Source organism: Chionomys nivalis, chromosome 9 (genome assembly GCF_950005125.1).
Source record: "Chionomys nivalis chromosome 9, mChiNiv1.1, whole genome shotgun sequence".
Classification (NCBI taxonomy): Eukaryota; Metazoa; Chordata; class Mammalia; order Rodentia; family Cricetidae; genus Chionomys; species Chionomys nivalis.
Window position 1 is genome coordinate 62,442,959 of NC_080094.1, and position 18,619 is coordinate 62,461,577.

Below are 18,619 nucleotides of genomic sequence, written 5' to 3' on the forward strand. Positions count from 1 at the left end.
AGTAAGTAGCTTAAAGGTTAAGATATATCTTCCTAACAAGATTTTAATCAGAAATGAATGGAGCTGATAGTTTGATTTCTTTTGTTTTATCTATCCGTTTAGCCATGAGCCCATTCCTGAGATACAGAATCTCTGTGTGCTACTAAAATGGAGTATCTAGACTTAAGGAATATAAACAGTCATCATAAAACAATGGAAAGTTCACTAACATAAATGGCATTTTTGAGGTTTCCTGGTGTTTCCCAACAAGATATGAACCATTTACCATACTTGTAGCTTCTTTTGCCACACCCTCCTAGGCTTGGCTTGAATATCCATCTACCAAGCTTTTCAAGTGAATGCTGCTGTTGACTTTCCACCTGCACCATTCTGGAACCCATGGATTATATTTTAATGGAGGCACCATCATCCTACCTGTGCAGTTTGTTCTGCCTGTGTCTGGCTGAGCTGAGTCTGCAAAGTACTAATGAGGTCTTCCTTTTCTTGAAGCTGCTGCTTCATCCGGACAAACTCCTCCATCACTGCTGAACTCTTATCCGACTGAGGGAAAATATATTTACTTAAGCAATGTGGTTGGCATTCTTAGTACTTTTGACTTTCTCATTTGCCTTGAATGCCTACCATATTTCCTTCTAATTTCCACTTTAATACAAAAAGAATTTCATTTGCCAATTTATAAAGTATCATTGAATTGCCAAAACTTTTCAGAAGAAGACAGAAGCAACAGCAGTATGTTTTTCAATTTCTTTGAAAGTTAACATAGCAAAGAGACAGACCAATTAGACAGCGAGCAGAAAAACATGGAGAACAGTAACAATATAGAGGAAGCCATCCTACAAACTTTGGGCTAAACATGTTAAGGGCAAACCATGAAAATTGGGATTTTCTTGGCACCAGAGTCCCTAAAATAATAAAACCCGACAGCTATAGAGCTACATATCCGTGTCCAGCTGTCACTGCTGCAGGATGTTCTCTTTAATGCATTCTTTTCTGTCTTTTCAACTATCCCGACAAGAACGCGGCATTTCTAAAGTGTTACCTAGCTCTTAGGGTTCCTCTCTGTCTTCCCCACAAGAATGCAGGTTGTCTAGATTGTTACCAAGCTCTCAGTGTTCCTTTCTGTTCCCACAAGAACGTGGTTTGTCTGGAGTGTTACGTAGCTCTCAGGATTTCTCTCTGTCTTCCCCAAAAGTACGCAGCTTGTCGATAGGGTTTCCTAGGGTCAGGGTTTTTCTCTGTCTTCCCAATAAAAACATGGCTTGTCTAGATGGTTTCCTAGCTCTCATCATTTCTCTCTGTCTTCCCCACAAGAACATGCATTGTCTAGAGTGTTACCTAGCTCTCAGGGTTCTGTTTACCCCATTACTGTTTAAATCCCATCTTTTTTCCTGTATGTTTCTATAACTACCATATTCACAAATACGTTAAAGCTGAGGCTACTTTTATCCATTTATTTTTTGAGATAGGTCTCCCAATGTATCCTGGCTAGCCAGGTACTTGTCATGCAGCCAACACTGGTGTCAAACCCATGATCTGTACACCCCAGTCTTCTGCATGCTAGGGCAATGGCTTGTGTTACCACACTTGGCCTTTGGTATTTTGTTTGGAGAGGCTTGCTCCACAATGGACCTGTTACCATTTTCATATGTCTTCGCTGCCTTTGTTTTAAGTAACTTAAAGGAATAAAGAATGTGTAACTTTTTTCTAGTCTCCACTATATATGAAGCATGAAAGCTCCAACAGAAGCTAGTAGGATAAGATTATCAATTTTGGGTATAAAACGCTAAGTGCCCAACTGTCAGACATTCCTACATGGAAGACACTTTTGTTATCAAGATGTCTGATGGGTAACATCAGCTGCGTGTTTTGTGCAAAGACCTCCAGGGATGAAAATGTGGCATGGCACAAAAGCATCCTTGAAGGAGAACTATGGGAAACTGAGAAAAACAGAGTTAAGGGAGCCGGCGCCAACAGGCTGGCTCTGGCTTCAGAATGACCACGAAGAAGAACGCTGCATACTAGAGTCATTAGCAAGGAGCCTCATACCCTCTCCACTTCTTTAGTCTCTGTTCAGTAAGTAGCTTCAAGGTAAGATATATCTTCCTATCAAGATTGTAATCAGAAAAGAATTGAGGTAATTATTTGATTTCTTTTATTTTCCGTTTTCTTTGAGTTCGGTGGTGAGCCCGTTCCTGAGATACAGAATCTCTGTGTGCTATTAAAAATAGAGTATTTGGACCTAAGGAATAAAACAGTCATCATAAAGCTATGGCAAGTTCACCAACATAAATGGCATTTTTGAGGGGTTCTGGTGTTTCCTACTTGGATATGAACCACTTACCATACTTGTAGCTTCTTCTGCCACACCCTCCTAGGCTTGGCTTTAATATCCTAGCTACCATATTTTCATCTACCAAGCTTTTCAATTGAATTCTGGGATTGACTTGCCACCTGCACCATTCTGGACCCCACGGATTTTATTTTAATGGAGGCGCCATCATCCTACCTGTGCAGCTTGCTCTGCCTGTGTCTGGACGACCTGAGTCTTCAAAGTGCAAATGAGTTCTTCCTTTTCCTGAAGCTGCTGCTTCATCAGGATAAACTTCTCCATCTCTGCTGAACTCTTATCCAAGTAAAGGGGAAAATATATAATTACGCAATGTGGTTGGCATTCTTAGTTCTTTTGACTTTCTCATTTGCCTTGAATAACTACCATATTTCCTTCTAATTTCAACTTTTGCAAAAAGAATTTCATTTGCTAATTTATAATGTATCATTGAATTGCCAAAACTTTTCAGAAGAAGACAGAAGCAATAGCAGTATGTTTTTCAATTTCTTTGAAAACTAACATAGCAAAGAGACAGCAATTAGACAGTGAGCAGAAAAACATGGACACAATAATAATATGTAGGAAGCTATCCTACAAACTTTGGACTAAACATTTTTAATTGTTTGTTTTTCTTTAGAGACAGAGTTTCTCTGTAGCTTAGCAACCAGTCCTGTAACTAGCTTTTGTACACCACGCTTGTCTCGAACTCACAGAGATCCACCTGCCTCTGCCTCCCGAGTGCTGGGATTAAAGGCGTGCGCCACCACCTCCAGGCTGGACTAAACATTTTAAGGGCAAACCATGAAAATTGGGATTTTCTTGGAACTAGAGTCTGTAAAATAATAAAAAAAAACACAGCAATAGAGCTACATAGCCATGTCCAGCTGTCACTGCTGCAGGCTGTTCTCTATAATGCGTTCTTCTCTGTCTTTCCCAACTCTTCCCCACAAGAACACGGATTGACTAGAGTGTTACCTAGCTCTTAGGGTTCCTCTCTGTCTTCCCCACAAGAACCTGGCTTTCTAGAGGATTACTTAGCTCTCAGGGTTTTTCTCTGTTTTCCCCACAAGAACTTGGCTTGTCTCCAGTGTTTCCCAGCTCTCAGCGTTTCTCTCTGTCTTCCCCACAAGAACATGGATTGTCTAGAGTGTTACCTAGCTCTCAGGGTTCTGTTTACCCCATTTCTGTTTAAATCCCATCTTTTTTTCTGTATGTTTCTATAACTACCATATTCACAAATACGTTAAAGCTGAGGCTACTTTTATCCTTTTATTTTTTGAGATAGGTCCCCCTGTATAGCCTGGGCTAGCCTGGAACTTGTCATGCAGCCAACACTGGTGTCAAAGCCATGATCTGTACACCTCAGTCTTCTGCATGCTAGGGCAATGGCTTGTGTTACCACACTTGGCCTTTGGTATTTTGTTTGGAGTGACTTGCTCCACAATGGACCTGTTACCATATTCATATGTCTTCGCTGCCTTTGTTTTAAGTAACTTAAAAGAATAAAGAATGTGTAACTTTTTTCTAGTCTCCACTATATATGAAGCATGAAAGCACCGACAGAAGCTAATAGGATAAGATTATCAATTTCTGGGTATAAAACTCTGGGTGCCCAAACGGCAGCCATTCCTACATGGAAGACACCTCTGTTATCAAGATGTCTGATGGGTAACATCAGCTGCGTGTTTTGTGCAAAGACCTCCAGGGATGAAAATGTGGCATGGCACAAAAGCATCCTTGAAGGAGAACTATGGGAAACTGAGAAAAACAGAGTTAAGGGAGCCGGCGCAAACAGGCTGGCTCTGGCTTCAGAATGACCACGAAGAAGAACGCTGCATACTAGAGTCATTAGCAAGGAGCCTCATACCCTCTCCATTTCTTTAGTCTCTGTTCAGTAAGTAGCTTCAAGGTAAGATATATCTTCCCAACAAGATTGTAATCAGATAAGAATGGAAGTAATTATTTGATTTCTTTTATTTATCCGTTTTCTTTGAGTTCGGCGGTGAGCCCGTTCCTGAGATACAGAATCTCTGTGTGCTATTAAAAATAGAGTATTTGGACCTAAGGAATAAAACAGTCATCATAAAGCTATGGCAAGTTCACCAACATAAATGGCATTTTTGAGGGGTTCTGGTGTTTCCTACTAAGATATGAACCACTTACCATACTTGTAGCTTCTTCTGCCACACCCTCCTAGGCTTGGCTTTAATATCCTAGCTACCATATTTTCATCTACCAAGCTTTTCAAGTGAATTCTGGGATTGACTTGCCACCTGCACCATTCTGGACCCCACGGATTTTATTTTAATGGAGGCACCATCATCCTACCTGTGCAGCTTGCTCTGCCTGTGTCTTTATGAGCTGAGTCCGCAAAGTGCTAATCAGTTCTTTCTTTTGTTGAAGCTGCTGATTCATCAGGACAAACTTCTCCATCTCTGCCGAACTCTTAACCAAGTAAAGGGGAAATATTTACTTAAGCAATGTGGTTGGCATTCTTAGTTCTTTTGACTTTCTCATTTGCCTTGAATAACTACCATATTTCCTTCTAATTTCAACTTTAATGCAAAAAGAATTTCATTTGCTAATTTATGATGTATCATTGAATTGCCAAAACTTTTCAGAAGAAGACAGAAGCAATAGCAGTATGTATTTTAATTTCTTTGAAAACTAACATAGCAAAAGACAGAGCAATTAGACAGTGAGCAGAAAAACATGTACAACAGTAACAATATGTAGGAAGCTATCCTACAAACTTTAGAGTAAACATTTTTTATTGTTTGTTTTTCATTAGAGACAGGGTTTTTCTGTAGCTTAGGAGCCAGTCCTGTAACTAGCTTTTTTAGACCAGGCTTGTCTCGAACTCACAGAGATCCACCTGCCTCTGCCTCTCGAGTGCTGGGATTAAAGGCGTGCGCCACCACCTCCAGGCTGGACTAAACATTTTAAGGGCAAACCATGAAAATTGGGATTTTCTTGGAACTAGAGTCTGTAAAATAATAAAAAAAAAAAAGACAGCAATAGAGCTACATAGCCATGTCCAGCTGTCACTGCTGTAGGCTGTTCTCTATAATGCGTTCTTCTCTGTCTTTCCCAACTCTTCCCCACAAGAACACGGATTGACTAGAGTGTTACCTAGCTCTTAGGGTTCCTCTCTGTCTTCCCCACAAGAACCTGGCTTTCTAGAGGATTACTTAGCTCTCAGGGTTTTTCTCTGTTTTCCCCACAAGAACTTGGCTTTCTCCAGTGTTTCCCAGCTCTCAGCGTTTCTCTCTGTCTTCCCCACAAGAACATGGATTGTCTAGAGTGTTACCTAGCTCTCAGGGTTCTGTTTACCCCATTTCTGTTTAAATCCCATCTTTTTTTCTGTATGTTTCTATAACTACCATATTCACAAATATGTTAAAGCTGAGGCTACTTTTATCCATTTTATTTTTTGAGATAGGTCCCCCTGTATAGCCTGGGCTAGCCTGAAACTTGTCATGCAGCCAACACTGGTGTCAAAGCCATGATCTGTACACCCAGTCTTCTGCATGCTAGGGCAATGGCTTGTGTTACCACACTTGGCCTTTGGTATTTAGTTTGGAGTGGCTTGCTCCACAATGGACCTGTTACCATATTCATATGTCTTCGCTGCCTTTGTTTTAAGTAACTTAAAAGAATAAAGAATGTGTAACTTTTTTCTAGTCTCCACTATATATGAAGCATGAAAGCTCCAACAGAAGCTAATAGGATAAGATTATCAATTTCTGGGTATAAAACTCTGGGTGCCCAAACGTCAGACATTCCTACATGGAAGACACCTCTGTTATCAAGATGTCTGATGGCTAAGATCAGCTGTGTGTTGTGTGTCAAGACCTCCAGGGATGAAAATGTGGCATGGCACAAAAGCATCCTTGAAGGAGAACTATGGGAAACTGAGAAAAACAGAGTTAACGAGCCAGTGCAAACAGGCTGGCTCTGGCTTCAGAATGACCATGAAGAAGAACTCTGCATACTGGAGTCATTAGCAAGGAGCCTCATACCCTCTCCACTTCTTTAGTCTCTGTTTAGTAAGTAGCTTAAAGGTTAAGATATATCTTCCTAACAAGATTTTAATCAGAAATGAATGGAGCTGATAGTTTGATTTCTTTTGTTTTATCTATCCGTTTAGCCATGAGCCCATTCCTGAGATACAGAATCTCTGTGTGCTACTAAAATGGAGTATCTAGACTTAAGGAATAAAAACAGTCATCATAAAACAATGGAAAGTTCACTAACATAAATGGCATTTTTGAGGTTTCCTGGTGTTTCCCAACAAGATATGAACCATTTACCATACTTGTAGCTTCTTTTGCCACACCCTCCTAGGCTTGGCTTGAATATCCACCTACCAAGCTTTTCAAGTGAATGCTGCTGTTGACTTTCCACCTGCACCATTCTGGAACCCATGGATTATATTTTAATGGAGGCACCATCATCCTACCTGTGCAGTTTGTTCTGCCTGTGTCTGGCTGAGCTGAGTCTGCAAAGTACTAATGAGGTCTTCCTTTTCTTGAAGCTGCTGCTTCATCCGGACAAACTCCTCCATCACTGCTGAACTCTTATCCGACTGAGGGAAAATATATTTACTTAAGCAATGTGGTTGGCAATCTTAGTACTTTTGACTTTCTCATTTGCCTTGAATGCCTACCATATTTCCTTCTAATTTCCACTTTAATACAAAAAGAATTTCATTTGCCAATTTATAAAGTATCATTGAATTGCCAAAACTTTTCAGAAGAAGACAGAAGCAATAGCAATATGTTTTTCAATTTCTTTGAAAGTTAACATAGCAAAGAGACAGACCAATTAGACAGCGAGCAGAAAAACATGGAGAACAGTAACAATATAGAGGAAGCCATCCTACAAACTTTGGGCTAAACATGTTAAGGGCAAACCATGAAAATTGGGATTTTCTTGGCACCAGAGTCCCTAAAATAATAAAACCCGACAGCTATAGAGCTACATATCCGTGTCCAGCTGTCACTGCTGCAGGATGTTCTCTTTAATGCATTCTTTTCTGTCTTTTCAACTATCCCGACAAGAACGCGGCATTTCTAAAGTGTTACCTAGCTCTTAGGGTTCCTCTCTGTCTTCCCCACAAGAATGCAGGTTGTCTAGATTGTTACCAAGCTCTCAGTGTTCCTTTCTGTTCCCACAAGAACGTGGTTTGTCTGGAGTGTTACGTAGCTCTCAGGATTTCTCTCTGTCTTCCCCAAAAGTACGCAGCTTGTCGATAGGGTTTCCTAGGGTCAGGGTTTTTCTCTGTCTTCCCAATAAAAACATGGCTTGTCTAGATGGTTTCCTAGCTCTCATCATTTCTCTCAGTCTTCCCCACAAGAACATGCATTGTCTAGAGTGTTACCTAGCTCTCAGGGTTCTGTTTACCCCATTACTGTTTAAATCCCATCTTTTTTCCTGTATGTTTCTATAACTACCATATTCACAAATACGTTAAAGCTGAGGCTACTTTTATCCATTTATTTTTTGAGATAGGTCTCCCAATGTATCCTGGCTAGCCAGGTACTTGTCATGCAGCCAACACTGGTGTCAAACCCATGATCTGTACACCCCAGTCTTCTGCATGCTAGGGCAATGGCTTGTGTTACCACACTTGGCCTTTGGTATTTTGTTTGGAGAGGCTTGCTCCACAATGGACCTGTTACCATTTTCATATGTCTTCGCTGCCTTTGTTTTAAGTAACTTAAAGGAATAAAGAATGTGTAACTTTTTTCTAGTCTCCACTATATATGAAGCATGAAAGCTCCAACAGAAGCTAGTAGGATAAGATTATCAATTTTGGGTATAAAACGCTAAGTGCCCAACTGTCAGACATTCCTACATGGAAGACACTTTTGTTATCAAGATGTCTGATGGGTAACATCAGCTGCGTGTTTTGTGCAAAGACCTCCAGGGATGAAAATGTGGCATGGCACAAAAGCATCCTTGAAGGAGAACTATGGGAAACTGAGAAAAACAGAGTTAAGGGAGCCGGCGCCAACAGGCTGGCTCTGGCTTCAGAATGACCACGAAGAAGAACGCTGCATACTAGAGTCATTAGCAAGGAGCCTCATACCCTCTCCACTTCTTTAGTCTCTGTTCAGTAAGTAGCTTCAAGGTAAGATATATCTTCCTATCAAGATTGTAATCAGAAAAGAATTGAGGTAATTATTTGATTTCTTTTATTTTCCGTTTTCTTTGAGTTCGGTGGTGAGCCCGTTCCTGAGATACAGAATCTCTGTGTGCTATTAAAAATAGAGTATTTGGACCTAAGGAATAAAACAGTCATCATAAAGCTATGGCAAGTTCACCAACATAAATGGCATTTTTGAGGGGTTCTGGTGTTTCCTACTTGGATATGAACCACTTACCATACTTGTAGCTTCTTCTGCCACACCCTCCTAGGCTTGGCTTTAATATCCTAGCTACCATATTTTCATCTACCAAGCTTTTCAATTGAATTCTGGGATTGACTTGCCACCTGCACCATTCTGGACCCCACGGATTTTATTTTAATGGAGGCGCCATCATCCTACCTGTGCAGCTTGCTCTGCCTGTGTCTGGACGACCTGAGTCTTCAAAGTGCAAATGAGTTCTTCCTTTTCCTGAAGCTGCTGCTTCATCAGGATAAACTTCTCCATCTCTGCTGAACTCTTATCCAAGTAAAGGGGAAAATATATAATTAAGCAATGTGGTTGGCATTCTTAGTTCTTTTGACTTTCTCATTTGCCTTGAATAACTACCATATTTCCTTCTAATTTCAACTTTTGCAAAAAGAATTTCATTTGCTAATTTATAATGTATCATTGAATTGCCAAAACTTTTCAGAAGAAGACAGAAGCAATAGCAGTATGTTTTTCAATTTCTTTGAAAACTAACATAGCAAAGAGACAGCAATTAGACAGTGAGCAGAAAAACATGGACACAATAATAATATGTAGGAAGCTATCCTACAAACTTTGGACTAAACATTTTTAATTGTTTGTTTTTCTTTAGAGACAGAGTTTCTCTGTAGCTTAGCAACCAGTCCTGTAACTAGCTTTTGTACACCACGCTTGTCTCGAACTCACAGAGATCCACCTGCCTCTGCCTCCCGAGTGCTGGGATTAAAGGCGTGCGCCACCACCTCCAGGCTGGACTAAACATTTTAAGGGCAAACCATGAAAATTGGGATTTTCTTGGAACTAGAGTCTGTAAAATAATAAAAAAAAACACAGCAATAGAGCTACATAGCCATGTCCAGCTGTCACTGCTGCAGGCTGTTCTCTATAATGCGTTCTTCTCTGTCTTTCCCAACTCTTCCCCACAAGAACACGGATTGACTAGAGTGTTACCTAGCTCTTAGGGTTCCTCTCTGTCTTCCCCACAAGAACCTGGCTTTCTAGAGGATTACTTAGCTCTCAGGGTTTTTCTCTGTTTTCCCCACAAGAACTTGGCTTGTCTCCAGTGTTTCCCAGCTCTCAGCGTTTCTCTCTGTCTTCCCCACAAGAACATGGATTGTCTAGAGTGTTACCTAGCTCTCAGGGTTCTGTTTACCCCATTTCTGTTTAAATCCCATCTTTTTTTCTGTATGTTTCTATAACTACCATATTCACAAATACGTTAAAGCTGAGGCTACTTTTATCCTTTTATTTTTTGAGATAGGTCCCCCTGTATAGCCTGGGCTAGCCTGGAACTTGTCATGCAGCCAACACTGGTGTCAAAGCCATGATCTGTACACCTCAGTCTTCTGCATGCTAGGGCAATGGCTTGTGTTACCACACTTGGCCTTTGGTATTTTGTTTGGAGAGGCTTGCTCCACAATGGACCTGTTACCATTTTCATATGTCTTCGCTGCCTTTGTTTTAAGTAACTTAAAAGAATAAAGAATGTGTAACTTTTTTCTAGTCTCCACTATATATGAAGCATGAAAGCACCGACAGAAGCTAATAGGATAAGATTATCAATTTCTGGGTATAAAACTCTGGGTGCCCAAACGGCAGCCATTCCTACATGGAAGACACCTCTGTTATCAAGATGTCTGATGGGTAACATCAGCTGCGTGTTGTGTGCAAAGACCTCCAGGGATGAAAATGTGGCATGGCACAAAAGCATCCTTGAAGGAGAACTATGGGAAACTGAGAAAAACAGAGTTAAGGGAGCCGGCGCAAACAGGCTGGCTCTGGCTTCAGAATGACCACGAAGGAGAACGCTGCATACTAGAGTCATTAGCAAGGAGCCTCATACCCTCTCCATTTCTTTAGTCTCTGTTCAGTAAGTAGCTTCAAGGTAAGATATATCTTCCTAACAAGATTGTAATCAGATAAGAATGGAAGTAATTATTTGATTTCTTTTATTTATCCGTTTTCTTTGAGTTCGGCGGTGAGCCCGTTCCTGAGATACAGAATCTCTGTGTGCTATTAAAAATAGAGTATTTGGACCTAAGGAATAAAACAGTCATCATAAAGCTATGGCAAGTTCACCAACATAAATGGCATTTTTGAGGGGTTCTGGTGTTTCCTACTAAGATATGAACCACTTACCATACTTGTAGCTTCTTCTGCCACACCCTCCTAGGCTTGGCTTTAATATCCTAGCTACCATATTTTCATCTACCAAGCTTTTCAATTGAATTCTGGGATTGACTTGCCACCTGCACCATTCTGGACCCCACGGATTTTATTTTAATGGAGGCACCATCATCCTACCTGTGCAGCTTGCTCTGCCTGTGTCTTTATGAGCTGAGTCCGCAAAGTGCTAATCAGTTCTTTCTTTTGTTGAAGCTGCTGATTCATCAGGACAAACTTCTCCATCTCTGCCGAACTCTTAACCAAGTAAAGGGGAAATATTTACTTAAGCAATGTGGTTGGCATTCTTAGTTCTTTTGACTTTCTCATTTGCCTTGAATAACTACCATATTTCCTTCTAATTTCAACTTTAATGCAAAAAGAATTTCATTTGCTAATTTATGATGTATCATTGAATTGCCAAAACTTTTCAGAAGAAGACAGAAGCAATAGCAGTATGTTTTTTAATTTCTTTGAAAACTAACATAGCAAAAGACAGAGCAATTAGACAGTGAGCAGAAAAACATGTACAACAGTAACAATATGTAGGAAGCTATCCTACAAACTTTAGAGTAAACATTTTTTATTGTTTGTTTTTCATTAGAGACAGGGTTTCTCTGTAGCTTAGGAGCCAGTCCTGTAACTAGCTTTTTTAGACCAGGCTTGTCTCGAACTCACAGAGATCCACCTGCCTCTGCCTCTCGAGTGCTGGGATTAAAGGCGTGCGCCACCACCTCCAGGCTGGACTAAACATTTTAAGGGCAAACCATGAAAATTGGGATTTTCTTGGAACTAGAGTCTGTAAAATAATAATAAAAAAAAAAAAAGACAGCAATAGAGCTACATAGCCATGTCCAGCTGTCACTGCTGCAGGCTGTTCTCTATAATGCGTTCTTCTCTGTCTTTCCCAACTCTTCCCCACAAGAACACGGATTGACTAGAGTGTTACCTAGCTCTTAGGGTTCCTCTCTGTCTTCCCCACAAGAACCTGGCTTTCTAGAGGATTACTTAGCTCTCAGGGTTTTTCTCTGTTTTCCCCACAAGAACTTGGCTTGTCTCCAGTGTTTCCCAGCTCTCAGCGTTTCTCTCTGTCTTCCCCACAAGAACATGGATTGTCTAGAGTGTTACCTAGCTCTCAGGGTTCTGTTTACCCCATTTCTGTTTAAATCCCATCTTTTTTTCTGTATGTTTCTATAACTACCATATTCACAAATATGTTAAAGCTGAGGCTACTTTTATCCATTTTATTTTTTGAGATAGGTCCCCCTGTATAGCCTGGGCTAGCCTGGAACTTGTCATGCAGCCAACACTGGTGTCAAAGCCATGATCTGTACACCCAGTCTTCTGCATGCTAGGGCAATGGCTTGTGTTACCACACTTGGCCTTTGGTATTTTGTTTGGAGTGGCTTGCTCCACAATGGACCTGTTACCATATTCATATGTCTTCGCTGCCTTTGTTTTAAGTAACTTAAAAGAATAAAGAATGTGTAACTTTTTTCTAGTCTCCACTATATATGAAGCATGAAAGCTCCAACAGAAGCTAATAGGATAAGATTATCAATTTCTGGGTATAAAACTCTGGGTGCCCAACTGTCAGACATTCCTACATGGAAGACACCTTTGTTATCAAGATGTCTGATGGGTAACATCAGCTGCGTGTTGTGTGCGAAGATCTCCAGGGATGAAAATGTGGCATGGCACAAAAGCATCCTTGAAGGAGAACTATGGGAAACTGAGAAAAACAGAGTTAAGGGAGCCGGCGCCAACAGGCTGGCTCTGGCTTCAGAATGACCACGAAGAAGAACGCTGCATACTAGAGTCATTAGCAAGGAGCCTCATACCCTCTCCACTTCTTTAGTCTCTGTTCAGTAAGTAGCTTCAAGGTAAGATATATCTTCCTAACAAGATTTTAATCAGAAAAGAGTGGAAGTAATTATTTGATTTCTTTTATTTATCCTTTTTTTTTGAGTTCGGCTGTGAGACCGTTCATGAGATACAGAATCTCTGTGTGGTATTAAAAATAGAGTATTTGGACCTAAGGAATAAAACAGTCATCATAAAGCTATGGCAAGTTCACCAACATAAATGGCATTTTTGAGGGGTTCTGGTGTTTCCTACTAAGATATGACCCACTTACCATACTTGTAGCATCTTCCACCACACCCTCCTAGGCTTGGCTTTAATATCCTAGCTACCATATTTTCATCCACCAAGCTTTTCAAGTGACTGCCGGGATTGACTTGCCACCTGCACCATTCTGGACCCCATGGATTTTATTTTAATGGAGGTGCCATCATCCTACCTGTGCAGCTTGCTCTGCCTGTGTCTTTCTGAGCTGAGTCCGTAAAGTGCTAATGAGTTCTTCCTTTTTTTGAAGCTGCTGATTCATCAGGACAAACTTCTCCATCTCTGCCGAAGTCTTATCCAAGGGGAAAATATATACTTAAGCAATATGGTTGGCATTCTTAGTTCTTTTGACTTTCTCATTTGCCTTGAATAACTACCATATTTCCTTCTAATTTCAACTTCAATGCAAAAAGATTTTCATTTGCTAATTCATAAAGTATCATAAATTCGCCAATACTTTTCAGAATAAGACAGAAGCAATAGCAATATGTTTTTCAATTTCTTTGAAAGTTAACATAGCAAAGATACAGACCAATTTGACAGTGAGCAGAAAATCATGGACAACAGTAACAATATGTTTGAAGCTATCCTACAAACCATTGACTAAACAAATTAAGGGCAAACCATGATAATTGGGATTTTTTTGGCAATAAAGTCTGTAAAATAATAATAATAACAACAATAACAATAACAACAACAACAATAATAATAATAAAGCAATAGATCTACATGTCATGAATATGTGGAATATGAAAAATATCCATGGTAACCAAGAAGTATTTGTAGGAATAGATGGCAGCCAGCATTAGAAGAGAAGCAACACTTCCCATTCTTTGATCATTGGTAAACGCCGGCCATCTACAGGAAAGATTTCCATATGAGATCTGTATAGACAGAGGCTCAGCAATGGTTCGGTTGCATCTAGCATTTGCTGCTCTTGTGAAAACATCCAGGTTCAGTCCCATCACCCATGCTATCTGTAACTCCAATTCCAGGGGATCTGATGTCCTCGTGTGACCTCTGGGGGTATGGAGTGCATATACATACGTGTAAGCAAAAATATTCACACAAAAGATGAATGAACAATTACATAATATCATTCAAAAGTCAGGCATGGTGGCTCATGCCTATAATTCCAGCACTCAAGAGGCTGAGAATGGAGGACTCCCACAAGTTCAAGGTAAAACTGGGCTACACTGTGAGACCTTCCCTCAAAAACAAAAAAAAATCATGAAGAATAAGGAGCAGAACAATATGCTTAAAGACAGTGTAACTTATATTTCAGAGTTAAACATGTGTAAGAAAAATGAACAGGACATGAAAGGAAAGTTAGAATTAGAAAAGTTTTAAAAAATAATAAAATATAAAAGAAAACTCATTTCAGAAGAGAAAGCCAAACATCAAACAGAATGCCTTGAGTTAAATAAGAAAAAGAATAAATCAAAAAATATTAATCAAAATTGGTGAAAAAAAATACACAACCAAAAACAAAGGTTAACAGAATCCTGCAAGGAAAATATGAAAGCATCGGAGCTGACCGAATGCTATGAATCATGCAATTCAAGAGTTTCTGAAAACACATGATCCATATATGAAAGAACATACCGAGTATGTGCAAATACCAACCGAGAATGCCACACACACGTGTGCAAACTCTAATAAATGCGTAGAGGTGGAAGTAAGGGAGAGAGGGAGGGGCAGGCAGGGAGGGACCGGCTGACGGGAGATTGCTACTGATTGTCTAGAAAGAGGCATTTGCCCTGGATATCCTTTGGCTGGTAAAGATTTGTTAAGCTAATAACGAGGTTACTCACTCCTACCTTCATGGCTTGTTCTGACTGCGCCTGGTGAAGCTGGGCTCGCAAATGGCTAATCAATTTCTCCTTCTCGTGGAGTTCACGGTTTAGCTCTTTCAGCTCATCTTTCATAGAGTTCTTATATTGCTGAAAATTGCAATAGATTGAAGTCACTTGCTTAAGAGTTATAATCAATATATATTTTATCTTTTACACTGCCTTTTAGAGACATTTAATTACAGCTTCATTAAAGTGATAGAAGCACTCAGGAGCGAGAAGCAGGAGGATTTCTCTTAGAAGCCATCCTGGTTTAGAGTCCCAGAACAGTCAGAACTACATAGAAAGACCCTGTATCAAACAAACAAACAAAAAACAATAAAACCAATCCACCAACCACAACAACAAAATTAAACAGCAACAACAGAATCAAGAAAAAAAATTAACACAAAGGGATAAATTTTTGGCTGGGAAGATAGCTGAGTTTAAGAAAGCTTATTTTGGAATCACAGCAACTAGGGTTTGGATCCTAGAAGCCACAAACACCTGTTACTCCAGCTTCAAGGGATCAGACACACCATCTTCTAGTCTATGATACCCTTCTCTGTTGCTGTCCGTCCATGACCCCTGCCACACATATGCACACATGCACGCTGCGCTAAGCACACCATGACACACCATGGGTACAGGGCTTCTGTGACTGACAGCTGGAGTGAACTGGGATGGCTGGACATCATTTATTGAACATGGAAAGGAAATGATAATAGAAGATGCTGGCACGTTTAAGGCCTGAGGGCAAAGTAGTAAGCTAGAGTGAAATGCAGAGTAGAAAATGGATAAATAAAAAAATCTAACAACTCGACTCAAGGGATGTCTGAAAGAATCAACATGAAAAGGAAGATTTAGTGCCTGCCATCACAGACAGGGGAAGAGAGTTGCCATAGGAACCATAGAGGAGGAAAAGAATTCAAAGAAATTACTTGCTTTTAAAACCAACTTTGAGAAATTAAACAACCCTATTCTATTCCCCTCCTTCTCGTGCCCCTGCTGTAGGAGGGGCTAAACCTAGGGCCTTATCCACACTGCATAGGTGCTCTTCTCCTGAGCCACATCCCCAGGGCAGACAAGGAACAGCAATGTCCCTGAAAGGCAAGGCTAAGTAGGGAACTGGGAGGTAAGAAGTGCTCTCAAGGGCTGTGGGCTCAGAACTTGAAAAAGTCCCCTCAGAAGGAACACTTCTGATAATATAATACAGGGAGCAAGGGCAGTCGAGGCTGACTTACAACCTCTGTGAGCCACAGGCGCACAGCAGCACCAGTGTAATCTGGACACGCCCCCAATACTTGACAGTTCCTGTTCTCTACAGGGGTACCCACATGTGGTTAGGACCCAACACTCAGAAGGCAGAGGCTGAGAGATCAGGAGTCCAAGGTCATCTTTGGCTAGCTACAGAGCAAGTTGGAGACCAGCCTGGAATACATGAGACCCTATCTCAAACAAATTAAATTAAATTAAGTTATCAAAAAACTTTTAAAACAAAACAAAAGCCCTCAACTATTTGGCTTGCCACTTGTCTTTGAAAAAGTTAATGGACATCTTTTGAATCCTTAAGGGTTGGAAAATACAATGCAAACTACAAGAAAGGCAGACAAATTTATGGAAATAAACAGAGGTTTTTAAACAAAAATAGTGTTCCAGTCCCATTTACTCTTTAGAGCTATGTCCCCAAGGAGGAAGAAGAGGAGGAGAGGGAGGCGGAAGGGGAGGAGGAAGATGTTAACAGTAACTTCTTAAGACAGTTTGGTACTAAACTGACTAAGCAGACAACAGAGACCCATCTTTCCTGGCTCATCTACACTTGGTTTCTGTCCCCACAGCTCTCGGACTAACAGTCCTTAGCACAGGACCATTTACAGAGTGGCAGTGGTTTTCTTAAACATCACTTCTACTTTGCATGAGGGAGGCTGCTCACATCCCTCTGGCTTAAAGTAATCTCCTCAGAAGAACACACAATGGAGGTCTTGTTACTCTGGATCTGGACAAAGTTACTCACAGCTTCTAAGAGAACTTTCATGTTCTGTTCGGCATTATAGCCGGACAGTTCACGCAAAAGAACATTTCCTATTTCCGAAAATCGGCTCAGCATCTCTGCAAGAGAAATAGAAAGTACAACAGTCAGTAAAAACAGATACGGGCTGCTGGAGAGTAAGTAAAGCAGATGGGTGCAGCTAGACGTTAGGAGCCATATCATCTATGTGAGAGCAGGGACTGTCACTGGATTCGGGGTGCAGCCAGCTGTGTGCATGGTGTAGCCGCACCCTGTCCTGCTCAGGCGCCATATTGTACACACCATCACCAGGATCAGTTTGAGTAATAAAATGCAAGAACACAATCTTTAAATGCAAGGACGTCATTGTCAAGGACGTCTTAAGGGCTGCCTTTAATGCCCTATTTTTTTCATTGATAAACGAAAATCTTAAGTTTTCCTTTTCCCACATTGATCCTTTTCTTATTTTTGATAAAACCCCAAGACTCAACAAAATGTCCCTTCTCGTGTGTTCCCCGAAGCCCGTTTTTTTTTTTTTTTGTAGTTTTCCTGACAGACCATGTGGTGTCAGTGGAGAGTCACTATTCAATGTGGAGTATAAACATTTACAGTAGTAAATGACTGAAATCAGTATCTGCTTGTTGTGAGCAGAATTAGAAAACAAAAGGCAACATAAGCAGAGAACAGGAGATAAAGCCCAGAGCAGAAATCAGTGAACAGAAAATTAAACCCATAAAGAAAAGGCAGCGCTCAGAAAAGCTACACCCCCAAAGTCCCTATGCTGAGGATTCAGGGCCTGTGCAAGCTTTGTAGACACTCTACCGCTAATGCACACTCCAGCCATCGAAGATTAATTTTAATAAAGGAAATGAACACCATCAGTAATCTTTCATAGAGATCTGTATAAATCCTCTAAAGAAATTCACACTAGAATATAACTTATCAGACGATCATTCTGTCTTTAAATTTTACACGCCGCTCTTGGGATTAAGCGAACAACCAACTGATGGACTCAGAAGATGGCTTAGGCGGGGAAGCAGGAACATTTGTGTGCTTCTTAGATCCCAGACAGGAGCAAAGCAAGGAGAGGAACAGCAAAGACCTGTGGGCAACCTGAGCAGAACAAACAGTGCCCCCCCCCACACACAATATAAAGTCCCCGTATAATCAAGTTTCCTGTCAACCCCAAGTTAACGTAGCAACAGTCAAAATCAATGACCACCACCAGATCCGGCGTCAGCAGTGTCTGTTCAAGAGGAAACAGATGTAGTCACGGGTGTGCAACAAACCAAGCAAAGTGCAGAGCCAACTGGCGTTTGTTCACTAATCAGTGTGTCAAGCACACTGATGAGGGAACGGCTCACACACTGCCAGGTCTGGCAGCACACTCGGAATCCTAGCACCGAAAATGTGGAGGCAAGACCTCGAAACTCCCTGGACAGCCATCCTCACTTATCTGACCAGCACAGGTCCCAGGGAGACCCTGTCTCAAAAGGACAAGGGAGGAGGAATCCTAAGGGCACCCAGGGTTGACCTCTGGCCTACACACACACACACACACACACACACACACACACACACACACACACATGAATGCACGCACGAGAGTGCACTACCTTCCCACAAAACTATTCAGAAAAAAACAGCTGTTCTAACATTTTCAGGCCCTGATCAAGGTATCTAGACACTGATCAGTCAACAGCTGATAATAAAGCAATGTCCAGATATTATGAACTTCCCAAAGAAAGAAGACAACCAC